The sequence below is a fragment of the Syngnathoides biaculeatus genome, chromosome 13 (genome assembly GCF_019802595.1).
Source record: "Syngnathoides biaculeatus isolate LvHL_M chromosome 13, ASM1980259v1, whole genome shotgun sequence".
NCBI classification, from domain to species: domain Eukaryota; kingdom Metazoa; phylum Chordata; class Actinopteri; order Syngnathiformes; family Syngnathidae; genus Syngnathoides; species Syngnathoides biaculeatus.
The window spans coordinates 10,755,314-10,767,582 of record NC_084652.1 but is presented as its reverse complement, the minus strand read 5'-3'; the positions used below and the strand labels follow the sequence as shown (position 1 = coordinate 10,767,582).

At 41.7% G+C, this 12,269-nt stretch overlaps 1 long non-coding RNA gene across 1 annotated transcript in view; it reads left to right on the top strand.

The window, feature by feature from the left end:
• Positions 1-12,269, top strand: part of LOC133510610 (uncharacterized) — a 38,198-nt gene that overhangs the window by 7,942 nt on the left and 17,987 nt on the right. The gene's annotated exons all lie outside the window — the stretch shown is intronic.

Genomic DNA, 12,269 nt, shown 5'->3' with positions numbered 1-12,269 from the left:
GCATACTTTCTTTATAGAACTTTTACAGTACAGCTGATGTGTTGGACAACATTCAAACATCGAGGAAAAAAATAAAAGTTTACCACCATGTAATAAAATGAAATAAAACAAGGTAAGGTGTAAAGGGTAAAACGTCACCCGTTGAAGACACTGGACAGACAAGTTACAGAGAGGGAACAGGAAGGTGTACACAGAAGATATATTGTTACCTGGTTGAGTTTTATAGGTACTGCTGGAATTATGTGTGAAGGCATTTTAAGGTGTCATTTTCTATAAAAATTTGGGTTGAACTCAAAACTGTCAAACGTTAACGCTCATGTAAAGTGAATTCACAGAATTCTTTCAGTGGATTATGCGTGTTTGAGTATAATTGCTAAAAGCGTGCAGAGTGAGAATAATTAACTATAGCCGATTGTTGCCATAAGGCATTCAAGTGTATAGTGGCGTGGCTAAAACAGTGCCCAGTGTCCCCCTCCCCCACTATACACGAACTTGAGCATCTTGGTTCGGGTCAGTTGTCATCAGGCACAATTAAGAATTACTTCATTAAAAGTACTTGGCCCTTTTCTACGACAAGAGCGTCCGCTTAGCTAGCTAGCTATGCCTTCGCCCCGATACTGCATCTTCCCTGGATGCCTCAGAACAGCTCCGTGTTGTTATTCTAATTCCCAAGGGCTACGTAGTCTGTGTTATCCAGCTACTGTTTGTTGCAAGTAGAGCTGGGGGAGAAAATTAATAACTGAAAAATAATGAAAATAATAATTGAAAGCCCTGTGATGATCCAGTGGGATATCTTCCTTTAAGTATACACATTAAATAATGAAAATGGACATGGTTTCAACACATTCAGCAGACACACCCACCATGTTAGAGAGTAGAGACGATGGGTTGGTTTTTAACTATTTCAATTTTATACACTTTTCTTTTTTTTAATCATTCAAAGTTGGTAGGGTTGTTAACAACTCTCTTCTCTCTTTTGTATCAAATTTGCAGGACATATTAACTCTATTTTCACTTACTGGGATTTCAAGGGGATTTCGCACTATTATTTTAAACATGGGGGAAAGAGTCTCGCTGCAAATTAAAATTTAGCTTACTTTGTCTGATTCTCTCCAATAGAAAACAATCTCTGAAAAAAATGTATATTACATCGCTATTATCATCTCTTTTTATTCGTTCAAATTTTGAAAATATTCCCATGTGCCAACGCAACATGCACAGATGTGGCGGGTTGTGTGCATGGTTGCTGGCCGTGGGAGAAAGCCTTGAGGGGGGAAACAGAGGGGTCACGTATAAGAGGCTTTGGGACAGACGAGTGAAAAGGAGGCCCTTTCTTGGACAGAGACCGTGGATTAGGATGAAAGAAATAGGAGTGGGGGATACTCTCCTTTTTTTTTTATCTCCCTCATGCACTTGCTACATCTTCCTTCTCTAATTCCGCATCATAGCCATTCAAGATGAGAATTTAAAAGCACGATACAAAAAGGGATAGAGTTAACATAAGGTCAGATAGATATGATAATTGGTGTATTTGCGGAGCTCAAGATGAATTTCTGTCCAAACAGATCGATTGCCTCTTTTGAGTTCACTTTGTGGGAGGCCATAAGAGGCGCATGAAACGCGCTGCTCTTTTCCCAGCCGCTGCATTCGTCACACACGCTAAGAGAATTTAACACACCCGCTTCCAGAAGGAAAATATATATGGTCCATACACATGTACATGTGAACACATCCAGACACACGCACTCATTCAACGAGGCCCCTATTGAAAGACAGAAGAAAACACCTGCCCTTCGTGCCACTCTCGGGGGAAAAAAAAGTTTCCCAAAAATCCTTTAACATTTTTTTTTTGTTGACCCCCCCCCCTCCCCCGACCCCTCATTTAGTTTCAAAAATATAACGCTGCGAATAGCTTTAACATTTTTACGCAACACTGGCTCTTGCTCAGATAAAGGTTATGTATGGGTGAGTGCAGCTTTAGGATGCCTCCGTGCATGCAGTCCAAGTCAATTCATGCGTGTGCCACGAATCAAAGCAAACACGACCGAGGTTAGTTGATGTTGTTGACAACGAGGGCCGGCGGATCTGAGCTAATGTGACAGTTAACTAGCATTAATTCAGGAGCAAAGGTAAATGAAGCGGCCCCGCGGACACGACACGGGAGTGCGGTGGGGATGGGAAGACGTGTGTACTGTACCACACTGGACTATGCTTGGGTGAGCATGTAGGGCATGCCAACAACAATGCATAATCCAGCCTCTGGTGATGGGGGATGGATACACACAAACACACGACACACACACACACAGACAAACTCTCACGCATGCACAGACATTGATGGTGATGGGGCACGGAGCAGTTTATGCTCTTATCAAGAGACGAGCTTTGATCAGGCTGACAGGGAGAGCACTCGCCCCAGAGGAATTAGCCAAGTCTTGCCTTGCAAAAGCACATCCACGATAAATCAGCCGTGTTGCACTCGCAAGCGAGCACACGGGCTATCCAATACATAACTTAATTAATATGCTAAATGTATGATTTGTTCCAGTTCAGCATCCTGAGTAGCATGTCCAAGGGTGCGATGAATGATGATAACCATAAACATGCATAGAAAGAAAAAAAAAAGGTTCAGGGAAAATTCTCTCATTTTAATTGGTTGATAGTTTTCAACAGCATTTTCCCTACGGCGTTTTTTAAAATTTTGTATTGAATACTTTGTATGTACATGCATTTCTTGTTACAGTGGTGCCTTGAGATAGGACATTAATTAATTCAGTGACCACATTCATAACCCAAAACAATCTTTGTCTCCCATTAAAGAAACAACAAAAAAAGAGCACTCAAAAGCATTGTACTTTTTCAAAACATACAATAATTAGAGAATTAAATGGAATGTAGACAATTGGAGACGGTCATGCCTCAGTAAGATCCAGTAATATTAATCATTCTTCCCAGATAATAAAGAATATATGCTTGTTATATTGTGTGGCTACATGTGTAGCACCACCATTTGTGATCAAATATTTGTTCCTTGGAGTGTTATAACGCCATGAGACAAATGCAGTCAGTTTGCCCGTATAGTTTTTTTAAATTGTTAATTAGGATTAAGATTAACTGATTTATCTAAAGCGAAGATGCACTCACTATATTGCCAAAAATAATTGCTCACCTGCCTTGACTCAAATATGAATTTAATTGAGATCCTATTCTTAATGCATTAGGGTTTCATTTTATAGAGGTCCAATCTGTGCAATTATAACATCATAGAACTCTTCTGGAAATGTTTTCCTCAAGGTTTAGGAGTTTGTTTGTGGGAATTCATGACCATTTTTTCCAGAAGCACATTTGTGAGGTTCCACACTGATGTTGGGCAAGAAGGCCTGGCTCTCAGTCTCAGCTCAAATTTGTCCAAAAGTATTCTCTGGGGTTGAGGTCAGGATTGTGCAGGCCAGTCAAGATCATCCACATCAAGCTGTTTTTATGAACCTTGATTTGTTCACTGATGCGATGCTGAGGCCACCAAACCGGTCACACTCTATGCCTCGGCTATGCCTAGAGATTCTGTCCATAAGAGTTATGAACTAAATCGGTGACAAAGGGCAGCCTTGGCGCAGTCCGACTCTCATCGGAAACGAGTCAGACTTAATGCGGACCAAACTCTGACAGCGGTCGTACAGGGACCGAACAGCTCGTATCAGGGGTTTCGGTACCCCATACTCCCAAAGAACCCTCCACAGGACTCCCCAAGGGAAACGGTTGAACGCCTTCTCCAAGTCCACAAAACAGATGTAGACTTGTTGGGCGAAGTCCCATGCACTCTGGTGGATCCTGCCTAGTCCACTGATTTACGGCCGGGGCTAAAACCACATTGCTCCCCCTGAATCTGAGATTCGACTTCTTGGCGGACCTTCCTCTCTTGTACCCCTGAATAGACCTCACCAAGGATGCTGAGGAGTGTGATCCCCCTATAGTCGGAACACACCCTCCGGTCACCCTTCTTGAAAAGGGGGACCACTACCCCAGTCTGCAAATCCAGAGGCACTCTCCATGATGTTCACGCGATGTTACAGAGGCGTGTCAACCAGGACCACATCATCCAGAGCCTTGAGGAACTGATGCACAATCACGTTAGAATAGGAAGGGGGCATTTCCAAATTTTCCCACAAAGATGGAAAACCAAGGTCCATAAAGATATGGATGAGATCATTTGGTATATATGAAATCAACTGGCCCACACAGAGATTTGCCGTCAGCCCGATGAAACACCTTGGGTTGATTTCGGCCGGTGAGTCGGGTCTTGGTGTTCAACGTCAGGGTGTGACCTCACAAATATGCTCCTGGAAGAATGGACAAAAACTCAGACAAACTCACTCCTAAACCTTGTTAAAACCCTTCCCACAAGAGTTGTAGCTGTTACAGCTAAAAAGGGTCCACCAATGTCATATTAGATCATTTGAATTCAGAATGGGATATCACTTAAAATCATATGAGTCAAGGCAGGTGAGAGAATACTTGGGAAAAATAGTCTATGTAGATGTTTTAAATGCACTTGTAATTGTCTTTGCTGGATGTTCAGATTGACAGAAAACTTCATCTCGGTGTGGTGTGACGGTCTGAGCTCTCCCGGTGCTGCAAAGTCTCTTTGTGAGTAATGCGCATGCGCGTATTTTTTGTAACCTTCTGGCCATTCTGAAACATCCCCATCCATGCTTCAATATGTGACATTCGATATTTGTCGCCGTGTGTTCTTGTTTGCTATGGACGTCTCAGAAAGACGAACACAGTGAACGTACATATATGCGTATATTTTTTTCATCACCTTTTGTTTTAAGGTTAAGTTAGGGTTAGGTTATAACATATGTTAGCTCCCTCTATGTAGAAGAAGGGGAACTCTGAGACCGGGAGATTTCCCGGTAAGCGTCTGCTACGTACCCAGAGCTCCCCTGTTAGTAACGCATGCGCATTCATCACAAGGAGACTTTTCAGCACGGGGGAGCGCTCAGTGGCATTAAACAGCTTGAAGCACGTCTTTTAAAGAATCGTTCAGAATATGCCAAACGGCTACTTTTTGTGAAGTGAGATGCGTTCACAGCCCTCATTTTTGCACACAAGACAAAGAAAAAAATCAGACACACAATGGCTTGTTATCTGGAAAAAAAAAATCACAAGTCATGCCACTCGTTTCTCAAAACACCACAGGAAAGCTGTTTCAACACTTAGACATATAAACATGGAGGCGGAGGTGTTTTTTTTTTTTTTTTGCAAATTTTGACACAAACTAACAGTATTCCCATCGTATCCTGGCCACTGAATAAATTAAGTATAGGGATTATTAAGATATCCATCCAGTTGTACAAAAGAGACGATAGGGAGGTGAATAAGAACATATTTTTTTTTGTAATCTGAACAGAAATGCAAAAATAAATGGAACCAACTTGGCTGCACTTGGAATTCAAATAAATGCCCATCCAGAATTCCATGCCCAATTCCCCTTCATCCCTTTTGTCCATCTCAAAACACTGCGGATGCTCCGTTTGTAAAGCAGATGCTTATAACCAGAGGATGTGAAGCATGAACGCAATGGGAAATTCATTGCGTATCCCAACTCTCCTTCATTCGCAATAATCACCACAATTAGCAGACATCTGCAGTAACTCCAAAGCTAAGAGCGTATTCAAGTAATCAGAGCAGCTTCACCAACGGCGCCGACTGCGGCCCCCTCTGCGATGGGCTTCATCCTGAAGGGAAGCATTCCATTAGAAAGCCAGTGATTAATTGAGATGGAACATTTCCTTCTGGCACCCGACGAGAGCGAGGCCCAATGGGAGACGTGCGAGATGGCAGGATTGGCGATGGTGTGGCGCTGGTGAACGGGGGTCCCGCTCTGTTGATAAGGAGACGCGAGGAGCTCACGCTGTGGTTTGCAATTAGGCGAATGAGCACATTTACAATGATATGATGATTTTCTGGACCATCAAGTAAACAGAAACTGTTTTGGAGACACGTTAATTTGCATTCTTGTGGAAGCGCATGATGTGATGCAAGAAATTTGTAAACAATATATCACATTAAAATCTCAATTAACATTATGAAGGTATTAAAAAGAGTGGAGACTGAGGGGTAGAATACTGCTTAGCTAAAATAAAACTGTGCCAATAGCTAGCCATGTAGTCTGTGATCGCTACAAAGACGTGGCAATGAGGAACCTGCTCAAACAATGATTGGCTTGCAGTGGCCTACATCCCTCAAATTTTAGTTTGACATAACATTATCAATTTCAACAGTATATTTGAATTTGAATCTCAGGCACTACGCTATATGTAAAGTCCATCCATCAGATTTTGACAAACAAACCTTAATCAGTCCGTGGTGAGTAAGTACGGGTTACGGAGTGACGGAATTAAATTTTCCCTGATTGTTGGACCCTTTTAGCTACTCCTTGGACACAGGCGCCCTGATTGAACAAAAGCAAAAAATAATTAGACGTCTCCCGGTGAGAGAGCCGCGCGAGCGACATGTTGCGACTTGTATTGTGGGGAAACCTCGCTAAATAAGAAAAGGGGACGGGTTACAGAACCTGTGAACTGACTCGGTGATGCATGTTGAAGAAAGCACAGCACACAAGTTCTGATGAACAGGACCGAAATGAATATTTCTCCCCTTTTCTGATTGAAGTCAGCTAATTAGATTATCGGACTTCTCAAATGTCTGCCGCATACTGAGCCTAGTTTGGCGAATTGTTTCCTTGAGTTTTCCTTGCCGGCAGCCACAATAGTGTCGCCAGTTTTGTTTATATTTTATATATGCATATAAAATATATATTTGCGGCACCCCGGCAGATGCATTGTGCTCAATCTTTTTGTGCGCGGTGAAAAGTCATCGATTTCATTTTTTTCACGATAGCCCTCGGTGTGCAGCCTTCATACAAGATTATTCAGATTGATCATCCTGTGGTGTGGGGGTGTGTTCAGGGTGATTTTTCTTATTCAATATTTACGATAGCAAATCATTACGCGTGTGGTCCACCTGGAATCCGGCCGAGCCACAGACTCTTTGATTGTGGGATGAATCTCCAGTGTTGCCGGAAAAGAATAGTGAAGCTCCCGTTTGTGTTCATTGTATAAACCGCTTCGCAAGTCAGTCGCTACAATATAATATTATATATAATATAATAATTTTAAGGAGAATTATAGTTACCAGATAAATTAACAGTTGGCCTAGCTTCTTCTCTTCCTTCTTCATCAAAGATCGTCTTCTAATTTGTGTTTTCCAGCTGTCTGGATGCCACGGAAAAAATTAAACTCATAAGTCAAGTTTGCACTGCATTTGCTGTAATTATGACTTTACGACTGTGATAGTGTAGATTAGTAACGATTTAGATGCAAATTTTGGGTTACTTTGGCACTGTAAGAATGGAAGTCCAATGTAAGCCAAGACCTTCCCTGTGTGTGTGCGTGTGGAAAATGCCAGACAGCAGTAAGTGCACACTTGCTGATTTTATCCTTATGATGTGTGGGGTCACCCTCATAAAAAAAAAAAAAAGAAAAAAGAAAAAATTGATGCTTCTGTGCTCCGCTTAAACTTCGTGGTCATGCTACCTGAAAATTAGACGTCCATTCATGCAACTCCAAAGGCACATTGCAAATAGAAATGCGTCCCGTGTGTAGATGTGAAACGAAACCAACCACCAGTGTTATGTATGATGTTAACATCCGCACATGTAAAACGTATTGCTTGATGACGAGTGACAAGCATATGGCAGCAAGCCAGCCGACAGCGAACTGGCTCGTGGCTAGCACAGGAAGCTAAAGTTGCAGCCTTCAGCTTCACTCTGCTCCTTGTCAAACATCGCACAACAAATGGACTCAAACGTACAGCGCCAGTCACGTTGCATCCAAATCAAAAGTCCTTTCACTGTCATCTGAGAGTCATAGCAAGCAAAGAGCAAACCAATAAGCATTTATCAAAATTAAACGCAACGACGTAACAGTACTGCTTTGAGTAAGATTGCGACTTCAATCTATAAATTGAATCCCTTCGTGGTTATATCACTATATAAATATAAATCTGAACAATTATTATGCCGGTGTTATATAATCCCTGCAGAACTAAATGTATTTTTCAGAAAATAAGTAAGAAAACAACAAAACAAATGCAGTGAGACAACATTTATTGTACAGACCTCAAAACACAACATCATGGTGCAAAGTAGCGCCATAGAAAACAAAAATAAAATTTTTTTTATAACTACAGCCATAAGACAAACGTTTAATTTGTCCCATGATTACACACTGAACTCAAAACACAATAAATTTCAAATGATTATTTCCCTTTGAAATATACTGAAATCCCATGAATCTGTTCCAGCCTTCCCTGAAAATAAGGAACATAAATTGTTCCATTGTGTATCTTAATTAAATGGAGTTAAAAAGAGTTGAACAGTTTTTTGTCACACTGTATTATTTAAATGGACACTGAAGCCACTCTTTTTTCTGTGTCCGCCTTGGACACTTGGGGTCATTATAAGACAGACGGACAGATAATCTGTTCATCAGCACGTCACTAATATTAGTTGTTCTTTGCCGAGGACAATGACAATTGAGATTGTCACTTTCAAATCTTTTTAGAATCGATTATTCTATAGATCAGCACAGTAGATCAGCTGGTAAAGCGTTGGCCTCACAGTTCTGAGGTCCCGGGTTCAATCCCGGGCCCGCCTGTGTGGAGTTTGCATGTTCTCCCCCGTGCCTGGGTGGGTTTTTCTCCAGGCACTCCGTTTTCCTCCCACATCCCAAAAAACGTGCAACATTGATCAAACACTCTAAATTGCCCCTCAGTGTGATTGTGAGTGCGGCTGTTTGCCTCGATGTGCCCTGCGATTGGCTGGCAACCAGTTCAGGGTGTACCCTGCCTCCTGCTCATTGACAGCTGGGATAGGGTCCAGCACTCCCTGCGACCCTCGTGAGGATAAGCGACAAAGAAAATGGATGGATGGATATCCTATAGATTAAATAGATCCAATAGATTTGATCGGTTAAAAAAAAAAATCCACGAGACCTTGGTTTAAGACCTGGTCTGTCAGCATCGCATGGCCGCTAAGGGTGCACCCCAGGTGGGTTACAAGTAAGACGACGACCATCTTTGAAAAGCAACACATCCAGCACTTGCGAGCCCACATCTCACCATGACAATGTTGTTGATGTTGAAGTCCTTTCAGTGCTATGGTAAGCGTACGTTGCAACTTAAGAACGAGGTTAACAATAACTTACTCAGTGACACATAAAACCCTAGTTCAAATCCCAATCATGGATAGCAACAACAAGGAGAGACAAGGCTATATTTCAACTAATACGCGTACTATAAGTATGGCTGACTGCCTTACTGAGTTAATGTTTGTGTCTCCACTACCATCATTCTAGTGAGAGAGGGTACTAATACACTGTGAAGGGAGTTTGAATACAGTAGAATAGAGGTATACGTGGTGTATGGAAGATGGCTTGTATGGCGTCAATTGAGCTTCAAGGCTGAGATCCATTTTTGTACTCAACTGAGCAGAATGTTTTTTTTTCAGCCCTAATGAATATATGAATGAGTGCCATTATAATTCCTGTCAATGTTTGTTGCTACACCGTTAATGTCCAATCCATTGCTTAAAGGGTTGTAGCACTCCAACATAGATGCTATTTAGCATTTAGCTAGTGGATTTAAAAACTCGAGTTTTGTGGTTATTTTAAATACACAACATTCTCTTTGTTTTACGTTTAGTTTCACAATAAACATCAACTGGGAATGGCAATTAACAGGCTGAGGCCTCTTTTTTGAGCAATTGTTCACTTTTCGCCAAACTGCTGCTTATTGTGAAATGGGTTGAGTTCGCTACCACCACTGAGTGTTCATATACAGCAAGGGTATCAAACTCAAGGCCCGGGGGCCAGATCCGGCCCGCCACATGATTTTATGTCGCCCGCGAAGCCAAATCTAGAGTTTCCATTTCCATGACTCTTGTAAAAATCTGCACCAAAATTTAAAATTGTCATATATCATTAATGATCAAGTTGAAATATTACAAGCATTTTTGTGTTACCAAACATGAATAAGTGAAAAACACGTTACCCTTGATTTCCGATTCGGATTCTGGCTCATAAATTGATTACGTAAACATGATGAGACGATTAAACATTTTTATTCTTTCACAGTCAAAACGGCCCTCTGAGGGAAACCTGAACTACAACGTCGCCCTCGAGAGAAATGAGTTTGACACCCCTGGTATACAGTATATCAAGTCTGCACTCTCGCTTCTAAACAAAAAAAAAAATATATATATATATCAGCCAAACAATGGCTCCTAATTGGAAAAACTCAGATCCAGCAGTCACTCATATTTCTAGGCCCACTGTATTTAATTCATGATTAATACAATTTTAACTTTCTAGGCTTCTACTGGCTACTGGCTGGCGTATGCAGTCACATACTAATTCCTTTCCAGTTTTCGGATGTGTTTACTTGCTGCGTTGGTGTTGTTTTATTTTCTCATGGTTGATTTGTCTCTACTATACTGTGGTTCCAGCCAGATTTCTTTTAAAAGTGTATTGTACTACCTAAGCACCTATTCTGATGTCTTGCTACTCTGCATTTCACATTAGCTCAGCAGTAAGCATTTGCTTTTCCACATTCTCCTTTTCTTTTTTATGTCACATAATTAGATACTCCTGGTCCACCTCGAATGATAACGATTACTTGTCAGGTGTGTATCTTATTCGCCATCCTGGAGGCGAGGATTAGTGACTTTGACTAGGATTGGTTCCGCATCGTGTTTAGTTGCGCTAGCCAGCCAGCTGCAGCTAGTAGCTGGCGTGGAGCGAGTAAGCTTAGCGTCTAGCATTCCTACGGTATAGTTCCCGAGCAGCTGGGAAAGCAGGGAGGATGGGTGACTGTTTGACATAGATGCACGTACTGCTGGGAGCTCCTCCAGCTCCTTGGTCAGATGAGCTGGAGGCCATTTTTACACTGGGGCAGATACAATGACATCATCGACAAGCATTATCGCTATTGTTCGGTTGAGTCCAAATGTTTACCCTTGGCCAAATTTATACAATATACCACTTGCACTTGAAATTTTACCTTCTTCTTGCAGCCCTGACTTAGCTGGGTTTATCCTATTGTATGAAATGTGCTCTAGTGAGGTGTGCTGATGTCACGATTTATAACAAGATGTAGCCTGTAATTTGAAGCACCACACGGATTCAGCCAAATGTGGAATTTGTGCACATTTCATTTTTTTTATTGAGGCTGTGTCTAAATTAAGAATAGTGAGAGACAAGAAGCTTGAAAGACTTTTCCTCTCCTTTGGAGGTTTGAAAATAGACTGCTGCGGAAAAAAATAATCTAGTTGCTGTAGATCTGAGCGTATCATTGCCACTCACCATGCAAATCGTATGTCAAATTCTTCAGTCATCGAATGATGCGTCCTTTTTGTTGAGACACTTTTGCCACCTCTTTCGCATTCCTCCCCCCAAAAGACCTCATTATGGTCTTTGGGGTCAACTTCCACACATTTTTTTTTTTTTGGGGTCCAACACAGGTGATGTTTGGATAGATTCCACCACAGTGGCTACGTGTCAGAAAAGATAGGCCCTCTCCTCACTCGTACCCGCTTTGTGCTGCTTCATGAGGCCTGAAGGTTAAAGGTGACAGAACTGTAATCACCCCTCAACAGCGGAGAGATGGAGCTGTTAATTCACAGCATCGCAAATGGGGAAAAATACCTTATATGGACTGGCCTGGGCCCGCACACGCACATACAGCTTCAGCTCTGATGTGAGAAGAGGGAACATGAAAAATAAAAAAAATAAAAAATAAAAAAAGCTCAGAGCTTTTCTCTCACCGGAGGATCTGAAGAGAGAATTAGCCATGCACCATTTCCTCCCCTACTCCTGTGCGGACCGTTCCGCACTTCAAGCATCCTCACAGCTACACCCACTTTTAATGTTTTAATGCCTTTTATGCGTCTCTTTAATTTATTTATAGCTGTGTGGAAAGAGGATAGTCCAACATATTTTTTAAAGGGCATTTGACCTGAAAATGTCATTTTGTGGGGTAGTTTTTGCCTATTATAGTTCCAGAAAGAAGGACATACATCGGATTTACATGTAAAATAACAACTACATACAAAGTGTATGTTTCTTTTTGGATATAAGATATGTGTAAATGTGCATGAGAGACAGGCCATTGTCTGCAGACATATCTGAGCACGCGAACACGAGTGTCCT